The sequence below is a fragment of the Rutidosis leptorrhynchoides genome, chromosome 10, assembly GCF_046630445.1.
Source record: "Rutidosis leptorrhynchoides isolate AG116_Rl617_1_P2 chromosome 10, CSIRO_AGI_Rlap_v1, whole genome shotgun sequence".
NCBI lineage: Eukaryota > Viridiplantae > Streptophyta > Magnoliopsida > Asterales > Asteraceae > Rutidosis > Rutidosis leptorrhynchoides.
The window spans coordinates 314,213,041-314,233,688 of record NC_092342.1 but is presented as its reverse complement, the minus strand read 5'-3'; positions in this window follow the sequence as shown (position 1 = coordinate 314,233,688).

Below are 20,648 nucleotides of genomic sequence, written 5' to 3'. Positions count from 1 at the left end.
CTCTGATAAAAAAGAACAGCCCTAGTCTTATATACTGACTACCCAATTCTAGTAAAATTTTTCAAAATTTTCAAATAAATGAATTAAAATCATGTTTATACATATTTATGAACGATAAAACTAGGTTTTAACACCGAAATTATTGTTACCTCGGAAAGGACATAAATTGAGAAACAAACTAAAATGTTAAAATTCATTTAAAATGGAATAGAGGACGATAAAAAGGAAAATAAAAGCCAAGTGTGGGAAAATTTACCAAGTTATCTTAAACATATGTCACATATATCTGTAACAAATAACTGAAAATACTTTTGCTTTGGACTAAACTAAACTGTTTTACCCGATAAAAGAAAAGAAGAGATGGATCTACACGATGAATCAATTCCATCATTTAAAAGGAAGTAAAGTCTTCCGAAAAAGACACGCGCTTCTTGATTTAGGTCATGAAGTTGTCGTCCAGACCAGCTGTAGGTTGACGAAAAATCTAGAAAAGTCATCACTAAAATCAGCAGGAAATCCACGGACCTCAGCATTAAACAGGGTCGCCAAGTGGTCAGATTTATCCTAACCATGAGAAGGATTTATCTCGTACAATGGGGGGGCACCGTGCAAATTAGCTGGATAAGACTAATGAATCAGATCCCCAGAAAGGATAATCTCCTTAAAGATTAAAAATCAGCTTTTAAGACTGATATTACTCAATCCTAGAGATTGACCTTAAAGATTGAGAATTCAAACTCATGGAATTCAATGATATCTAAACTCGAGCTTAAACGAGAAAATATTTTGATCAAAATTACAAACCGATTTGTTTTCTGAAAACCCTATTTTCAATGCGTTCATTACCATTGAACGTAAAATCCTAGGAATTCACCTGGAATTCATTAGGTCACCTGAACTAAATCGGATGTCAACCGTAAGAACGGTGGTTGCATAGTGGTCAAAGACAGGACCTTGTGCCAGACCGAAAAATTATAAGGGTGAGCTTTACTATTGCTCCTACCAAGGATAGTAATTGCGTCCGACACGTTATAGACCATAATCAAAAGCATGTCACGGGACATTGCCTTAAACAGTTGCTTGTTCAACGCTTTCCTTTACAACCGGACGGTAGTTTACCGAAAGGTAATATACGGGACAAGTAAACTGGACGTGTTGCTTTCCTAATACAAGGTTAGCAAGTGGGTGACACAAAACCGCAAGTTTTGAGCTAAAATTTTCAAATCTGAAAACCACCAAACCCACAAAAATATTTTGCAAACACCGGTAAAGGGTTATTCCGGAAAACTTATCTAGGGTAAAAACTAGATTTAATTTTCAAAAGATCAAATGTTTTCATAAAGATCCAATTTCCTTAATGGATCTAAATTTTTATAGTCATGTGGGACTGTAAACCACATCGTTACTACCATTGTTCATACCGCCGTATAGAAATCACTGATGTACAAAGTGTGAAGAATAAAGAAGTGATTCAAGTGTTTCAAGACAATATTGCTTGAGGACAAGCAACGCTCAAGTGTGGGGATATTGATAAGGCTAAAAAGGAACATATATTTTATAGCATTATTCCCCAAGAAAGACAAGATTTTAGTTGGTATTGTTCGATTTACAAGCAATATTCGTTTAAATATTAAAAAGTGAAGACAAAAGGCAGATTCGACAAATTGAAGACAAAAAGGTCCAAAGAGCTAAAAAGTACAAGATACAACTAAAAAGGTTCAAAATATTGATGAGGAACGTCTCAAAATGACAAGAGTACAAGTTACAAGACGCAAAGTACACGATATAAAATAATACGCGAAGACGTCCGAAAATCCGGAACCGGGACCTGAGCCAAAAAGAAACGCCCGACGCAACGGACCAAAAATATCTAGTCTACTATGCACAAGAATATAATATAATATATATATATAATTATATATAATTATATATTATATTATATATATTATTATTATATTACGTCGGCAAGAAGAAAACAAATCAATTTGGCTGGATCCAGGGTGGCCATGCGACTCGCATGGCCAGAGGCACAAATCCATGCGAGTCGCATGGAGTGAAATTGCTGGTCAGGTCCTATATAAAGCCAGTTTTCTGCCGAGTTTTAATCATCTTTTTCTTCCTCTTCATACGTAAAACTTATATATATATATATAATTTATATTTTAATTTTAATTTTAATTCTAATAATAAGGGTATGTTAGCGAATGTTGTAAGGGTGTAAGTCGAAATTCTGTCCGTGTAACGCTACGCTATTTTTAATCATTGTAAGTTATGTTCAACCTTTTTACATTAATGTCTCGTAGCTAAGTTATTATTATGCTTATTTAAAACGAAGTAATCATGATGTTGGGCTAATTACTAAAATTGGGTAATTGGGCTTTGTACCATAATTGGGGTTTGGACAAAAGAACGACACTTGTGGAAATTAGACTATGGGCTATTAATGGGCTTTATATTTGTTTAACTAAATGAAAGTTTGTTAATGTTAATATAAAGATTTACAATTAGGGCGTCCCTATAAATTACCATATACACTCGATCGGACACGATGGGCGGGGTATTTATATGTACGAATAATCGTTCATTTAACCAGACACGGGAATGGATTAATAGCCACTAGAATAATTAAAACAGGGGTGAAATTACATTCAAGGGTAATTGGTGTAATTGTTAACAAAGTAGTAAAACCTTGGTTTACACGCAGTCGATAACCTGGTGTATTCATTAAACAAAGTATTAAAACCTTGTTACAATTCGAATCCCCAATTAGTTGGAATATTTAACTTCGGGTATAATAATAATTTGATGAGGACACTCGCACTTTATATTTATGACTGATGGACTGTTATGGACAAAAATCAGACGGACATATTAAATAATCCAGGACAAAGGACAATTAACCCATGGGCATAAAACTAAAATCAACACGTCAAACATCATGATTACGGAAGTTTAAATAAGCATAATTCTTTTATTTCATATTTAATTTCCTTTATTTTATATTTAATTGCACTTCTAATTATCGCACTTTTATTTATTTTATTTTATCGCACTTTTAATTATCGTACTTTTTAATTATCGCAAGTTTATTTTATCGCACTTTTATTATTCGCAATTTCATTATCATTATTTACTTTACGCTTTAATTTAAGTCTTGTATTTATTTTATATTTTACATTAGGTTTTAACTGCGACTAAAGTCTCAAAATCGACAAACCGGTCATTAAACGGTAAAAACCCCCCTTTATAATAATAATATTACTTATATATATATATTTGTATTTTTATAAAAGTAAACTAATATAGCGTTGAGCTTTGTTTAAAGATTTCCCTGTGGAACGAACCGGACTTACTAAAAACTACACTACTGTACGATTAGGTACACTGCCTATAAGTGTTGTAGCAAGGTTTAAGTATATCCATTCTATAAATAAATAAATATCTTGTGTAAAATTGTATCGTATTTAATAGTATTTTCTGCTAAAATTTAATAGTATTTTATACCCCTCTGCTTTGACATCACTAACATTATAGATGGGATGAAAATAAGAACATTTAGTAGAGACACTTTGTGATAAATGTTTTTATTTTGGCGGGAAAACGCTCGAAGAAGTAATATATAACAATTATCGTGTTTTTCGAGCGTATGTTGAGGTTTTAACTATTGGGGTTTAGATACTAGAGTTTAGATATTAGGGTTTATAGGGTTTAGATATTAGGGTTTAGAAATTTAGGGTTTAGGGTTTAGATTTAGGGTTTAGATTTAGGGTTTAGATTTAGCGTTTAGATTTAGGGTTTAGATTTAGTTTTTAACACGAACGGTTTAGAGTTTAGGGTTTAGGGTTTAGGGTTTGATGTTTTGGGTTTATGGAATAAACCCAAAACACATAAACCCAAAACACCGAACCCTAAACCCTAAACTCTAAATCGGGCTAAATTTTACTTCACAAAACATGGAAAAAAAAACGTTCATATTCTTCACGAACAATATTATCTTGAATGTTATTTTTGTCGATCGTTTTCCCGTCTAAATAATAATATTCATCACGAAGTGTCTCTTCTAAATGTTCATATTTTCGTGTGATCTTGATGCCGGAAAAAAAAATTCCAAAAAAAAATGAAAAAAAATTTTTTTGCTTCCCCCCGCTTCCCCGATTGGTTACTTCCCCATTGATCCTACCCCTATATATATATATATATATATATATATATATATATATATATATATATATATATATATATATATATATATATATATATATATGATCATGCATATTTTAACCGTGGGGTTTAATATGCCTGCTCAATACATAAAGAGGGGTTTAAGGATCTTAGAACGTGGCTCTCTGGTCCGGCTACCGTGAATAACCCTGGCCGACATGATGATGTCGGCGGGGTGGCCAAGTGATTAAGTCCACCTCCGATAACGGTCGTCGATCAAGAGGCCCCAAATAAGGTCGTAGGTAATAGCTTACAAAAGACTAACCTGTTAACCTTAAAAAGATGCTGAATGATGCTGTTTTACGTAATGTGTATCGTATGTGATGGTTACGTAATGTGCCGTGTCCGGTGAATGATGATTAGGGTTTGTATTTATAGGCAAACCCTAATTATAGAATCGTCCCAGATCATGATAATGTCATCCATAACTGACTCCCCCGAATCACGGATATAATTATGGAAAAGATATTTATTTGACAGCTAAGCAACCGCCGTACCGGAAACAAAGACAATCGCACGCCGCATACCGCACACAAGAACACGCATACGCACAATAATGATTGCCCGCATACATATGTCGTGCGCCTGCGGGTTGCGGTATCATTATGTCCCCCCAGTTTGATGTTATATGGCGCGAGGCGTATGATATCAAACTATTAAGCGAAAAAGAAAAAGAAAAAACAAGAAAACGGCTAGCCTTTAATATATCGCGTGCGTCTCGATGCCATAAATGCCTGTCACACTCGCAGAAGCCCATTCGGCTGACATGACATAAAGTGGCAGTGTGGCAGGCTCGTGCCAACCACGCGCGTATATGTAATCATACCCAACTGGCATCCACGCGCGTAAATAAAATGCTACCCGTCGATTGCGTTACACGTGTACAGCCATGATCACACCACTCCATCCCATGACCCTCAATCTTCCCTATAAATAGCCCATTTTGCAGATCACTTCCACTTTCTTGCATCAAGCTTCCTCGTTACGCTGCCAATTTGAATTCCGATCAAAAATCAAACATTCCGGCCACCATTTAAAGGTTAGTATTCATCCGATTACTCCTAGAAAATGACTAAAGCTAACGAGACGTATGTAGATAGCGTAGAGTCTGTTATAGAGCAGAAGCACATAGATTACTTAGTGAAACAGTACCCCCCCTAGCCAAGTACAATCCGGTGCCCCCTTTGTCCAATCAGCGAGCCCACGAGCCACCGGAGAAAAAGGTGGCTATTTACGAACATGCTTTTAAGCATGGCAACTTTAGGGTTCCTCCCACCGATTTCTTTCTGGATGTGCTAGATCACTTTAAGGTCGGATTAGGTCAGTTAAATCCTTACGCTATAGGAAAAATAGTCTTGTTCGAGATGTGGTGCGTTGCACTCAACAAAGTGCCCCTGGTGAAGGTGTTTTGCCATTTATACCGACTAGCCAACCACCACAAATCATGGTTCACCTTCTTCGCTCGTCAAAACTTCACCAAGACCCCAAAATCGAATGCGGGGAATTGGAAAGAGACATTCTTTTTCATCGACCAAACTGTGGTGAGTGCAAACTTCTCGCAAACGCTGATATGGTTCGAGAAAGTGGAGAAGGATGTAAACAAGACCCCCACCCTGAATGACGACGAAAGGAAACTATTAGCAGAGTGTGCAAACGCGTAGCTAGTGCATCGATCATATGGGAACGTGATGCTGCGGCTAGGGAAGATATCCGCACATTGGCCATGGGAGGATGTGCGCCCAGCCATAGTCGGACCGGATGGAAAGGGTAGGGATAGTATAAACACGTACTAAACTGTTTTTGTATGTATATTATCTAACGCATGCGCGTATCTTTGCAGAAATGAGGATGAAGAAGGTGCTGACTGCGGAAGAGATTGCGGGAATCTCCTTCCGCAAGCAAGACATGAACGTACAGCTAGAGCAGGAGAAAGCTAGCGAAAATGCGGAGCAATCGCCTGCGGCATCTGGCAACAAACGTAAAGCAGCTGAGACCTCTGCGGCTCAGCAGAAGAAGAAGAAGATGACTCCCAAACAAAGGGAGGACATGCGGAACGATAACTTTGTTCCAATCGAGCCACGCTCCGCAGAACTACTACCCCCCATTACTAGTAAGCGTCCATTCCTTGCGCGTTTACCGCATACTAAAGTTCACATTATAACTATTTACTGATATGCAGAGCATGTGGATGAGACGCAACCGTCCACCCCGCGGGTCAACCCAGACCTCCAAGCTACTGCCACATCAAAGGATAAGACAATACACGTGGATTCCGATTCCACACCAACTCCTCTGCAAGGTAGCTTCCGCCTTGCCAACCTTAGCCAACTCACACAGTCTTCTGCGGAAAATGCCGCAGAGCAGTCTGCGTTCCTGCAGCAAATCTTTCCGGCCGAATTCCGCGAGCAACTGGCCGCTCTACCGTTTAACCAGGCGCACAATGCCTTCATTCAAAACGGCCTGGTATTTTTCGGCATGTTTGCGGATCAGGCCCGCCGCTCTTCCAGCATATACCAGCTAGCTTTGCGCAAAGAGGTAGAGCTGGGGCTTCTGCAGGTGGGTGTAGATTAGGTCAAGAAGGATAGGGATGCTGCTGAGGAGGTGTGCAAGGCGGTTGAGTCGACTGCAAATGAAACCAAAACTGCGCTGATTGAGGAAAGAAAAAAGAGCCGTGAGCTGGTTGGTGCGGTTGAGCAGGCGAAGGGGGATGCAGAACGTTTGCGGTCGGAGCTTGAAAAAGTGACGAGGGAAAGGGATGACGCGGTAACCAACCGCGAGCTGGCAGAGACGGATCTAGCGAAGCTGCGCACCGCACTCCCTACCATTGCGCAAAAGGTGATGGACTCAGAGCCTGTGTCCGACAAGTTCAATGCCTACGTTGATGCGATCAGGGACCATGAAATCAACAAGGCTGTGCAGGAGGTAATCCAAGCTTGCGGTCTAACACCGCCGTTCCCCGACATCGTTCAAAAGAAGCTAAAAGAGGGAACGGCTGCAGCGTTAATGGAAGCGGAAGAAGCCATCAAGTCCATCCCTATCCCCCTAATCAACGCATTTGCTGCGGACCCGAACATGTCGATCGATGGGTTTTTAAAGGAGGATTATTAGTTTGTATTGGATTGAGCCGTAAGTCCTATGCTTAGGTAGGTACTTGTATTTTTGCAGCCCTAAGTCCTGTGTTGGGCAAGCATTACAAACAATTACCTTTGATGTAACAACTTAATTTGATGTATATATATTTCTGATATGCATGCGTAGTGTGTTTATTTGTTTATATATCGCGAATCAAAACAAAATGTGAACCGCATACCCATGCGCATAGTTAACCAAAACTCATGCGTATGCGGATGGTACTGCGTAAAATAAACCAATACTTTAACAATTTAGACTCAGAAGCCACTGTGTTTTTGCTTTGTCATGTACTAGAGGTGCACGGTAGCTGTATGGTAAGCAACGCAACTAAAAACAAGCCAATGTCTTTATGCTTAAGAGTTCCTCAAGCAAACCAATGCGAGAGTAATTACGCACAAGCAAACCAATGCTTGTAATTTTTTAAGTCGACTTTGCAGCCATCTAGTCTGCGTGGCGCTTGGCTAGGGGAAAACCAATTCCCTTTGCCTACCGTTAGCGTCTAGCCTTGTAACCAAACAGGCTTCTGCCGCACAGGGGCTAGAGGACACCCCTTAAGTAGGCAGGAACCGCATACAAAAAAGATTTAAACAACAAAAGTATGCGCGAGTAAATATTTAATCACAATTACAACGGACGGAAATTACATAGAAAAAATAATGTGCTACAATAAACTGGAGTGATCAGGTCCACCTAGCTACATATAACATTTTTTCAATAACGTCACATGCCAAGTGCGTTTCACAGGTTTTCCATCTAATGTCTCGAGATGGTACGCCCCGGTATTGTTTGCCTTCGCTACCCTGTATGGACCTTCCCAACGGGGGCCCAGTTTCCCAGTATCTTCCGCATGACTTGCGTCGTTCTGACGCCAAACCAAGTCACCGCACTTGTAAGAGCGCGAACGCACACGCTGATTATAGTACTTTGCAATTTTTTGCTTCGTTGACAGCCGCAGAGAGTCTGCGCTCTTCCAGCAAATTAAGATTTTCCCGCAAAGCTTCAGAGTTATTTTGCTCATCAAAATTTTGTATGCGGAACGTTGGTACCCCAATTTCTGCGGGTACAACAGCTTCTGATCCATAGACCAAACTGAACGGGGTCTCACTAGTGCTTGCTTTGGGTGTTGTTCTATGCGCCCATAAAACCTTCGGTAGTTCATCCACCCAACCAACACGACCATGACCCAACCTAGCTTTGATTCCAGCTACTATATCCCGGTTGGTAACTTTGCACTGGCCATTCGCCTGTGGATGCGCAACAGATGTAAAAGTTTGCTTAATATTAAGCTCCGCGCACCAGCTGCGAAAAGGGTCACCCGCGAACTGCGTACCGTTATCACTGACAATTTCATTTGGTATACCAAATCGACAGACGATGTCTTCCCATACAAAATTTCGTACCCTTTTTCATGAGATTGCTGCCAGCGGTCTCGCTTCGACCCACTTTGGGAAATAGTCGATTGCAACAATCAAGAATATGATGTTTCCTGCGTGTGCAGAATGTGCGTAAGGTACTGATGTGAGTAACATGTTTAGAAAATAAATGATAAAATTACCTCGGCCTTTTGGGAATGGTCCGACTATGTCGATTGCCCATTTGCAGAATGGCCACGGTGAGGAGACTGGTATCATTGGATGGGCATGTGCTCCGCTAATAGGTGCATGTATTTGGCATGATTCACATTGCTTAACTATGTGCGCAGTATCCGCGTACATGGTAGGCCAATAATATCCTAGCCGCATTATTTTTGACACAATGGACCTGTGCCCCGAATGGAGTGCGCATGCACCTTCATGCACCTCGCGTACAACTTCCTCTGCCTCTTTCGGGCCAATGCACCTTAAGTGCGGTCCCAAATAATTCTTTCGATATAGGACGTCACCCTCAAGGGCATACAGCGGTGCCTTAACGCGGACTTTCTTTGCATCAGCAGAATCCGCAGGAGATGTGCCATCCCGCAGAAAAGCCACGATGGGCGTCATCCATGTTGAGCTTGGTTCCTCAACTGGTGCCACTAAAGGCATCATAACAATGGATTTCGCACTGAGTTCTTCTATTAGAACTTTCTTCCCCATATGATCAAAAGCCAAGGCAGCCAGTTTGCTTAGCGCATCCGCTTTCTTATTTTGCCCCCGCATTATCTGGGAGATTTGAAAAGCTTCAAACTGGTCAGCGAGGTTGTGAACAAGTGATAGATATTTCTGCATGGCTATGTGATGCGCTTCGAAATCTCCGCTGACTTGACTGCATACTAGCTTTGAATCCACATAAGCGTGCAAAATTTTAACATTTAACTTATGTGCAATGCGCATACCTGCTAACAGAGCCTCATACTCTGCTTCGTTGTTTGTAATAGCAAAATTAAACCGCAGTGCGTATATATGCTCTTCGCCATCTGGGCCTGTTAAAATTATACCCACACCTGCACCAGATGCGCTGCACGCACCATCGGTGTACAATTCCCATAGTGACAAAGTTGGTGCAGGTGGATCCTGATGTTCTGCTGACGCCTCGACATCCGCAGGAAATTCTGCTAGGTAATCAGCAAGTATTTGACCCTTAACCGCACTGTGCGAAGAAAAATTTATCTCATGTTCACCTATTTCAACTGCCCACTTAGCCATTCGGCCAGAAATCTCAAGCTTGTATAACACCTGAAAGAAAAATGATTGCGTTAGTCAATGCGGTAACCCCGGTCATTGCCGCAAAGTAGGCGTTTACCAACCTGTTTGATTGGTTGATCAATTAGAACCACGATTGGATGTGCTTGAAAATATCGGCGCAAACGCCGCGCCGTATGGACCAGCGCATATACAAGCTTTTCTATTGGTGAGTAGTTTACTTCGCTTGATGTCAGCGGCTTGCTTACGAAGTAGACCGGCATTTGCGTCTGAGAAAAACCTCAGTCGTTAAATTTCTGCGATATAAATAAAGCATGTAAATTAATGGATTACCTTTCTGCGATCCGCGATGAGGACTGAGCTGACAGCTTCCTTCGATGCCGCGAGGTACAGCGTTAACGTTTCTCCTGATACTGGCGCAGTAAGTGTTGGTAATTCTGCAAGCACCTTTTTCATATCCTGAAAGGCTGATTCTGCTTCCTGAGTCCATACGAAGTCTTTTTTCTTCAAACAATTTTTCAAAGTATTGAAGAATGGTAACTGTCGTTCTGCGGCTTTCGACAGAAACTGTGTGATAGCCGCAAGCTTCCCCGTTAGACTCTGCACATCTTTCTTTGTCTTCGGAGATGGCAAATTATCAATGGCTTCAATCTTTTTGGGATTGGCCTTGATACCCCGCGCTGTCACCACATGACCTAAAAACTTGCCTTCCTCTTCCCCAAAACTACATTTAAGCGGGTTAAGCTTCATGTTGATCCTGCGCAGAGATGCAAACATTTCCAGGATGTCCGCGAGCATGTCTTCTTCAGTGTTACTTTTAATTACCAAGTCGTCGACGTACGCTTCAAGATTTCTACCGATTTGGTGCTTGAATGCTGCGTCAATTACACGCTGATAGGTCGCGCCCGCATTCTTTAAACCAAAAGGCATCTTCGTGTAACAATAAATACCCTGCGGCGTATGAAAAGCAGTCTTGTCCTCATCTTCCGCAGCCATTAAGATTTGGTGATAACCCTTGTATGCGTCCAAAAAACACTTGTACCTAAATCCCGACAGTGATTCTACCTTCCAGTCTATCTCCGGGAGAGGGTAGTTGTCCTTAGGACATGCCTTATTAATGTCTTTGAAATCAACGCACATTCGCCAGTTACCGTCAGCCTTTTTTACCAACACAGGATTTGCAACCCATGTCTGATAACGCACTTCCCGCAGAATGTTTGCTTTGACAAGGTTGTCCACCTCTGCGCACAACCAATCACTGCGGTCTAGAGCCATATGCCGCTTCTTTTGCCTAACGGGTGTCAATGATGGATTAACGTTTAACTTATGTTCTGCAATATCCCGCGGAACCCCGGTCATGTCTGACTCGCACCATGCGAAAATATCTGCGTTAGCTGACAATATTCCATGCAACTTGCCCTTCATTTCGGCTGACAAGCCTGCGCCGATTTTAATTCGCTTATCCGGATGCAAGCGATTAGCTATTACTGCACAGTTTGCAAATTGCTCTTCTAAGCTAGGAGCGCTTACAGACGCGACAGAGCCACACAACTCGGTTGCTTGATGTGACGCAACTGTGGTGATGCCTCCTACTGTGGGAAACTTAATCAAACCATGCACTACCGATGGTATGATGTTGAAACGACGTATGAAGTTTCTCCCTAGCAGTGCGTTATATCGTGAAGTTGAACGAACCACATAAAAATCGACCAATTCATGCCTGATCATCTGCGGGTTCCTGTCATCCGCAAGCTCTATCATTAATTCTATCCGGCCTAGTGGCCACGAGTTTTCTCCGTAAAACCCTGATAGCGTAATATCAGGCTGGCGTAACTGCGCTTTGACTTCTGCCGAAAGGAAACGATAACAATGCTCATACATTATATCGACACCGCTGCCAGTGTCAACATGCATGCGCTTAATCTGGATTCCGCAATCAGGGATGCGACATTTGATGATAATGGGCTCATTAATACAATCAATTGACATTACAGGAGGGAAAGTGATTGGGAGAAGCTCCCAATCCTGGTGATCATTGTACTTTCTCCGCTGGCTGATTTTCTCTGCGTCAACCATGTTAATGGTTAAGTCGGCATTTTTCGCTTTGTCAACTTTCTGCCACGCGAAAGTCTTAGACTTCGAAGCCTCTTCTGCGGCCTTTCCCTTATCCTTTTTAGGTGGTTTTAAATGATCCAATTTGCCCGCGCGAAGCGCTTCCAGAACCCGTTCCATCAAGTTTTTACACCGATTGGTATCGTGACCATAGTCGTCATGAAATTCACAATACTTTGTTTTGTCCCGCTTGCCAAATTCTGTAAGTGGAGTTGGAACCGCGAAGGTCGCGCATATTGGCTCCGTTGCCAAAATTTCCTTGGGCGATTTGGACAAACTTTTGAGCAGCGCATAGTTCTGATTATTGATACCGCGCTGATTATTGTTTCGATAATTGCCACTGGACTTCCCCTTGTCACTCCTGATAGGACCACCGCTGTGATATCGTCCGCGAGAGTTACTTCCGCGACCTTGATCACGCGATCGATCATTATCATCTTTTTTTCGTTTCGTGAGCTAGCGGTGGGAATATCGTTGTCTTTGCCACTCCGCATATAATCATGGCATTCTTTAAGTGCTTCAGTATAAGTTGCTGGCACTGTATGGCGTAAACGCTTAACCAGCGTCGGGTGACGCTCTGAATTTATACCATGTATGAGCCCTGAAATCTGCTGCTCTGGCTTAAGATCTGGTATGCGCAGGCACTCATTAGTATACCTTGTGAGAAATTCGCCCAAAGATTCCTTGGGCTTCTGCACGATGTCATGGCATTCAATGTGAGTGCGCTTGCGTTGTCTCTGATTCTGATATTGCAGTTAAAACTTTGTCCGCAGATCCATAAACCCGGCAACACTACCCGCCGGCAACTTATTAAACCACTCACGAGCAATACCCTGTAGTGTCATAGGAAATATCTGACACGCAACCGGATCCACCCAGCCTTGAGTGCGCATTGCGCCTTCGAAACACTGTAAAAAAATCATCTGGATCGGTCAGGCCATTGTAAGTACCCAACGTGCTAGGTATCTTTGGTGCTGATGGAAACGGGTATGCGGTTATATGCGGAGGAAACTTGTCAAAGGTAGTCGGTAGCTCGAAGGGTGGTTTAACAGGATCCCCTTTCAAGTTCGCAAAGAAATGCTTCATCATGTACTGAACAAAATCAGGTTGTGAAAATAAGTGAACCATATCAGGAGGTGCGGCCTGCATGAATTGACTTGCAAGATTTGCCTGCCCTTGAACATTTTGCCAAGGTTGACCCTGCGTCTGTGAAATGTCCCATTCTTATTGATTAAAAACGTTCCATATTAATTGATTTCGTTGCGAGGTTTTGACCTCTATATGAGACGTTTTTCAAAGACTGCATTCATTTTTAAAACAAACCATAACCTTTATTTCATAAATAAAGGTTTAAAAAGCTTTATGTAGATTATCAAATAATGATAATCTAAAATATCCTGTTTACACACGACCATTACATAATGGTTTACAATACAAATATGTTACATCGAAATCAGTTTCTTGAATGCAGTTTTTACACAATATCATACAAACATGGACTCCAAATCTTGTCCTTATTTTAGTATGCAACAGCGGAAGCTCTTAGTATTCACCTGAGAATAAACATGCTTTAAACGTCAACAAAAATGTTGGTGAGTTATAGGTTTAACCTATATATATCAAATCGTAACAATAGACCACAAGATTTCATATTTCAATACACATCCCATACATAGAGATAAAAATCATTCATATGGTGAACACCTGGTAACCGAAATTAATAAGATGCATATATAAGAATATCCCCATCATTCCGGGACACCCTTCGGATATGATATAAATTTCGAAGTACTAAAGCATCCAGTACTTTGGATGGGGCTTGTTAGGCCCAATAGATCTATCTTTAGGATTCGCGTCAATTAGAGTGTCTGTTCCCTAATTCTTAGATTACCAGACTTAATAAAAAGGGGCATATTCGATTTCGATAATTCAACCATAGAATGTAGTTTCACGTACTTGTGTCTATTTTGTAAAACATTTATAAAACCTGCATATATTCTCATCCCAAAAATATTAGATTTTAAAAGTGGGATTATAACTCACTTTCACAGATTTTTACTTCGTCGGGAAGTAAGACTTGGCCACTGGTTGATTCACGAACCTATAACAATATATACATATATATCAAAGTATGTTCAAAATATATTTATAATACTTTTAATACATTTTGATGTTTTAAGTTTATTAAGTCAGTTGTCCTCGTTAGTAACCTACAACTAGTTGTCCACAGTTAGATGTACAGAAATAAATCGATAAATATTATCTTGAATCAATCCACGACCCAGTGTATACGTATCTCAGTATTGATCACAACTCAAACTATATATATATTTTGGAATCAACCTCAACCCTGTATAGCTAACTCCAACATTCACATATAGAGTATCTATGGTTGTTCGGCAATATATATATATATATATGGGTCGACATGATAGGTCAAAACATTGTATACGTGTCTATGGTATCTCAAGATTACATAATATATAATATAAGTTGATTAAGTTATGGTTGGAATAGATTTGTTACCAATTTTCACGTAGCTAAAACAAGAAAAATTATCCAATCTTGTTTTACCCATAACTTCTTTATTTTAAATCCGTTTTGAGTGAATCAAATTGCTATGGTTTCATATTGAACTCTATTTTATGAATCTAAACATAAAAAATATAGGTTTATAGTCGGAAAAATAAGTTACAAGTCGTTTTTGTTAAGGTAGTCATTTCAGTCGAAAGAACGACGTCTAGATGACCATTTTAGAAAACATACTTCCACTTTGAGTTTAACCATAATTTTTGGATATAGTTTCATGTTCATAATAAAAATCATTTTCCCAGAATAACAACTTTTAAATCAAAGTTTATCATAGTTTTTAATTAACTAACCCAAAACAGCCCGCAGTGTTACTACGACGGCGTAAATCCGGTTTTACGGTGTTTTTCGTGTTTCCAGGTTTTAAATCATTAAGTTAGCATATCATATAGATATAGAACATGTGTTTAGTTGATTTTAAAAGTCAAGTTAGAAGGATTAACTTTTATTTGCGAACAAGTTTAGAATTAACTAAACTATGTTATAGTGATTACAAGTTTAAACCTTCGAATAAGATAGCTTTATATGTATGAATAGAATGATGTTATGAACATCATTACTACCTCAAGTTCCTTGGATAAACCTACTGGAAATGAGAAAAATAGATCTAGCTTCAAAGGATCCTTGGATGGCTTGAAAGTTCTTGAAGCAGAATCATGACACGAAAATAATTTCAAGTAAGATTTCCACTCGAAATAAGATTGTTATAGTTATAGAAATTGAATTAAAGTTTGAATATGATTATTACCTTGTATTAGAAAGATAACCTACTTTAAGTAACAAAGGTTTCTTGATCTTGGATGATTACTTGGAATGGATTTAGAAAACTTGGAAGTAAACTTGCAATATTGGAAGTATTCTTGATTTTATGAAACTAGAACTTTTGGAATTTATGAAGAACTCTTAGAACTTGAAGATAGAACTTGAGAGAGATTAATTAGATGAAGAAAATTGAAGAATGAAAGTGTTTGTAGGTGTTTTTGGTCGTTGGTGTATGGATTAGATATAAAGGATATGTAATTTTGTTTTCATGTAAATAAGTCATGAATGATTACTCATATTTTTGTAATTTTATGAGATATTTTATGCTAGTTGCCAAATGATGGTTCCAACATGTGTTAGGTGACTCACATGGGCTGCTAAGAGCTGATCATTGGAGTGTATATACCAATAGTACATACATCTAAAAGCTGTGTATTGTACGAGTATGAATACGGGTGCATACGAGTAGAATTGTTGATGAAACTGAACGAGGATGTAATTGTAAGCATTTTTGTTAAGTAGAAGTATTTTGATAAGTGTCTTGAAGTCTTTCAAAAGTGTATGAATACATATTAAAACACTACATGTATATACATTTTAACTGAGTCGTTAAGTCATCGTTAGTCGTTACATGTAAATGTTGTTTTGAAACCTTTAGGTTAACGATCTTGTTGAATGTTGTTAACCCATTATTTATTATAACAAATGAGATGTTAAATTGTTATATTATCATGATATTATGATATATAATATATCTTAGTATGATATATATAAAGTTAAATGTCGTTACAACGATAATCGTTACATATATGTCTCGTTTCGAAATCATTAAGTTAGTAGTCTTATTTTTACATATGTATTTCATTGTTAATACACTTAATAATATATTTACTTATCATTTAACATAATTAACCAAGTGTATCAATATCTTAATATGATTCATATGTACCTAGTAAGACGTTGTTATAACGATAATCGTTATATATATCGTTTTCGAGTTTCTTAAATTAATAGTCTCATTTTTATGTATATAACTCATTGTTAAAATACCTAATGAGATACATACTTATAATAAAATCATGTTAACTATATATATAACCATATATATGTCATCGTATAGTTTTTACAAGTTTTAACGTTCGTGAATCACCGGTCAACTTGGGTGGTCAATTGTCTATATGAAACCTATTTCAATTAATCAAGTCTTAACAAGTTTGATTGCTTAAAATGTTGGAAACACTTAATCATGTAAATAACAATTTCATTTAATATATATATAAACATGGAAAAGTTCGGGTCACTACAGTACCTACCCGTTAAATAAATTTCGTCCCGGAATTTTAAGCAGTTGGAGGTGTTGATGTATCTTCTGGAAATAAATGCAGGTAATTCTTCTTCATCTGATCTTCACACTCCCAGGTGAACTCGGGTCCTCTACGAGCATTCCATTGAACCTTAACAATCGGTATCTTGTTTTGTTTAAGTCTCTTAACCTCACGATCCATTATTTCGACGGGTTCTTCAATGAATTGAATTTTTTCATTGATTTGGATTTCGTCCAACGGAATAGTGAGATCTTCTTTAGCAAAACATTTCTTCAAATTTGAGACATGGAAAGTGTTATGTACAGCCGCGAGTTATTGAGGTAGCTCCAGTTTGTAAGCTACTGGTCCGACACGATCTATAATCTTGAATGGTCCAATGTACCTTGGATTTAGTTTCCCCCGTTTACCAAATCGAACAACGCCTTTCCAAGGTGAAACCTTAAGCATGACCATTTCTCCAATTTCAAACTCTATATCTTTTCTTTTACTGTCCGCGTAGCTCTTTTGTCGACTCTGGGCGGTTTTCAATCTTTGTTGAATTTGAATGATTTTCTCGGTAGTTTCTTGTATTATCTCCGGACCCGTAATCTGTCTATCTCCCACTTCACTCCAACAAATCGGAGACCTGCACTTTCTACCATAAAGTGCTTCAAACGGCACCATCTCAATTCTTGAATGGTAGCTGTTGTTGTAGGAAAATTCTGCTAACGGTAGATGTCTTCAAGCGTTTGTATCGTCCTTTCGCTCTGCCCATCAGTTTGTGGATGATAGGCAGTACTCATGTCTAGACGAGTTCCCAATGCTTGCTGTAATGTCTGCCAGAATCTTGAAATAAATCTGCCATCCCTATCAGAGATAATAGAGATTGGTATTCCATGTCTGGAGACGACTTCCTTCAAATACAGTCGTGCTAACTTCTCCATCTTGTCATCTTCTCTTATTGGCAGGAAGTGTGCTGACTTGGTGAGACGATCAACTATTACCCAAATAGTATCATAACCACTTGCAGTCCTTGGCAATTTAGTAATGAAATCCATGGAAATATTTTCCCATTTCCATTCCGGGATTTCAGGTTGTTGTAGTAGACCTGATGGTTTCTGATGCTCAGCTTTGACCTTAGAACACGTCAAACATTCTCCTACATATTTAGCAATATCGGCTTTCATACCTGGCCACCAAAAATATTTCTTAAGATCCTTGTACATCTTCCCCGTTCCAGGATGTATTGAGTATCTGGTTTTATGAGCTTCTCTAAGTACCATTTCTCTCATATCTCCAAATTTTGGTACCCAAATTCTTTCAGCCCTATACCGGGTTCCGTCTTCCCAAATATTTAGATGCTTCTCCGATCCTTTGGATATTTCATCATTTAAATTTCCCTCTTTTAAAACTCCTTGTTGCGCCTCCTTTATTTGAGTAGTAAGGTTAGTGTGAATCAGTATATTCATAGATTTTACTCGAATGGGTTCTCTGTCCTTTCTGCTCAAGGCGTCAGCTACCACTTTTGCCTTCCCCGGGTGGTAACGAATCTCAAAGTCGTAATCATTCAACAATTCAATCCACCTACGCTGCCTCATATTCAGTTGTTTCTGATTAAATATGTGTTGAAGACTTTTGTGGTCGGTATATATAATACTTTTGACCCCATATAAGTAGTGCCTCCAAGTCTGTAATGCAAAAACAACCGCGCCTAATTCCAAATCATGCATCGTATAATTTTGCTCGTGAATCTTCAATTGTCTAGACGCATAAGCAATCACCTTCGTCCGTTGCATTAATACACAACCGAGACCTTGCTTTGATGCGTCACAATAAATCACAAAATCATCATTCCCTTCAGGCAATGACAATATAGGTGCCGTAGTTAGTTTTTTCTTCAATAATTGAAACGCCTTCTCTTGTTCATCCTTCCATTCAAATTTCTTCCCTTTATGCGTTAATGCAGTCAAGGGTTTTGCTATTTTGGAGAAATCTTGGATGAACCTTCTGTAGTAACCAGCTAGTCCTAAAAACTGGCGTATGTGTTTCGGAGTTTTCGGGGTTTCCCACTTTTCAACAGTTTCTACCTTTGCCGGATGCACCTTAATACCTTATTTGTTCACTATGTGACCGAGGAATTGAACTTCTTCCAACCAAAAAGCACACTTTGAAAATTTAGCGTACAATTCTTCCTTCCTCAATACTTCTAACACCTTTCTCAAATGTTCACCGTGTTCTTGGTCATTCTTTGAGTAAATAAGTATGTCATCAATGAAAACAATGACAAACTTGTCAAGGTATGGTCCACACACTCGGTTCATAAGATCCATGAACACAGCTGGTGCATTAGTTAAACCAAACGGCATGACCATAAACTCGTAATGACCGTAATGTGTTCTGAAAGCAGTCTTTGGAATATCATCTTCTTTCACCCGCATTTGATGATACCCGGAACGTAAGTCAATCTTTGAATAAACAGACGAGCCTTGTAGTTGATCAAATAAGTCACCGATTCTCGGTAGTGGGTAGCGGTTCTTGATGGTAAGTTTGTTCAACTCTCGGTAGTCGATACACAACCTGAATGTACCATCTTTCTTCTTGACAAACAAAACAGGAGCTCCCCACGGTGATGTGCTTGGTCGAATGAAACTACGCTCTAAAAGTTCTTGTAATTGGCTTTGCAGTTCTTTCATCTCGCTGGGTGCGAATCTATAAGGAGCACGAGCTATTGGTGCAGCTCCTGGTACAAGATCTATTTGAAATTCAACAGATCGATGTGGGGGTAATCTCGGTAATTCTTTCGGAAATACATCGGAAAATTCTTTTACGACGGGAACATCATTGATGCTCTTTTCTTCAGTTTGTACTTTCTCGACGTGTGCTAGAATAGCATAGCAACCTTTTCTTATTAGTTTTTGTGCCTTCAAATTACTAATAAGATGTAGCTTCGTGTTGCCCTTTTCTCCGTACACCATTAAGGGTTCTCCTTCTTCTCGTACAATGCGAATTGCATTTTTATAACATACGATCTCTGCTTTCACCTTTTTCAGCCAGTCCATGCCAACTATTACATCAAAACTCCCTAACTCCACTGGTATCAAATCAATCTTAAATATTTCGCTACCCAGTTTAATTTCTCGATTCCGGCATATATTATCTGCTGAAATTAATTTACCGTTTGCTAATTCGAGTAAAAATTTACTATCCAACGGCGTCAATGGACAACTTAATTTAGCACAAAAGTCTCTACTCATATAGCTTCTATCCGCACCCGAATCAAATAAAACGTAAGTAGATTTATCGTCAATAAGAAACGTACCCGTAACAAGCTCCGGGTCTTCCTGTACCTCTGCTGCATTAATATTGAAAACTCTTCCGCGGCCTTGTCCATTCGTGTTCTCCTGGTTCGGGAAATTTCTAATAATGTGGCCCGTTTTTCCACATTTATAACAAACTACATTGGCATAACTTGCTCCGACACTACTTGCTCTGCCATTACTCGTTCCGACACCATTTATTCCTTTGGTTCTGTTAACCCCTGGTCCGTAGACCTCACACTTCGCCGCGCTATGACCATTTCTTTTACACTTGTTGCAAAATTTGGTGCAGAACCCCGAGTGATACTTTTCACACCTTTGGCATAGCTGCTTCTGATTGTTGTTGTTGTTGCGGTTGTTATTGTTGTTGGGATGATTGTTGTAGTTGCTGTTATTGTTGTTGTTGTTGTTGTTGTTGTTGTTGTTGTTGTTGGGCCGTTTGTTGTAGTTGCGATTGATGTTGCGATTGTTGGGATAATTGTTGCGATTATTGTTGTAATTGATGTTGTTGTTGTATTAGTGATTCTTATCACCGTTTTCCTCCCACTTTCTTTTGACTTGCTTCACATTGGCCTCTTCAGCAGTCTGTT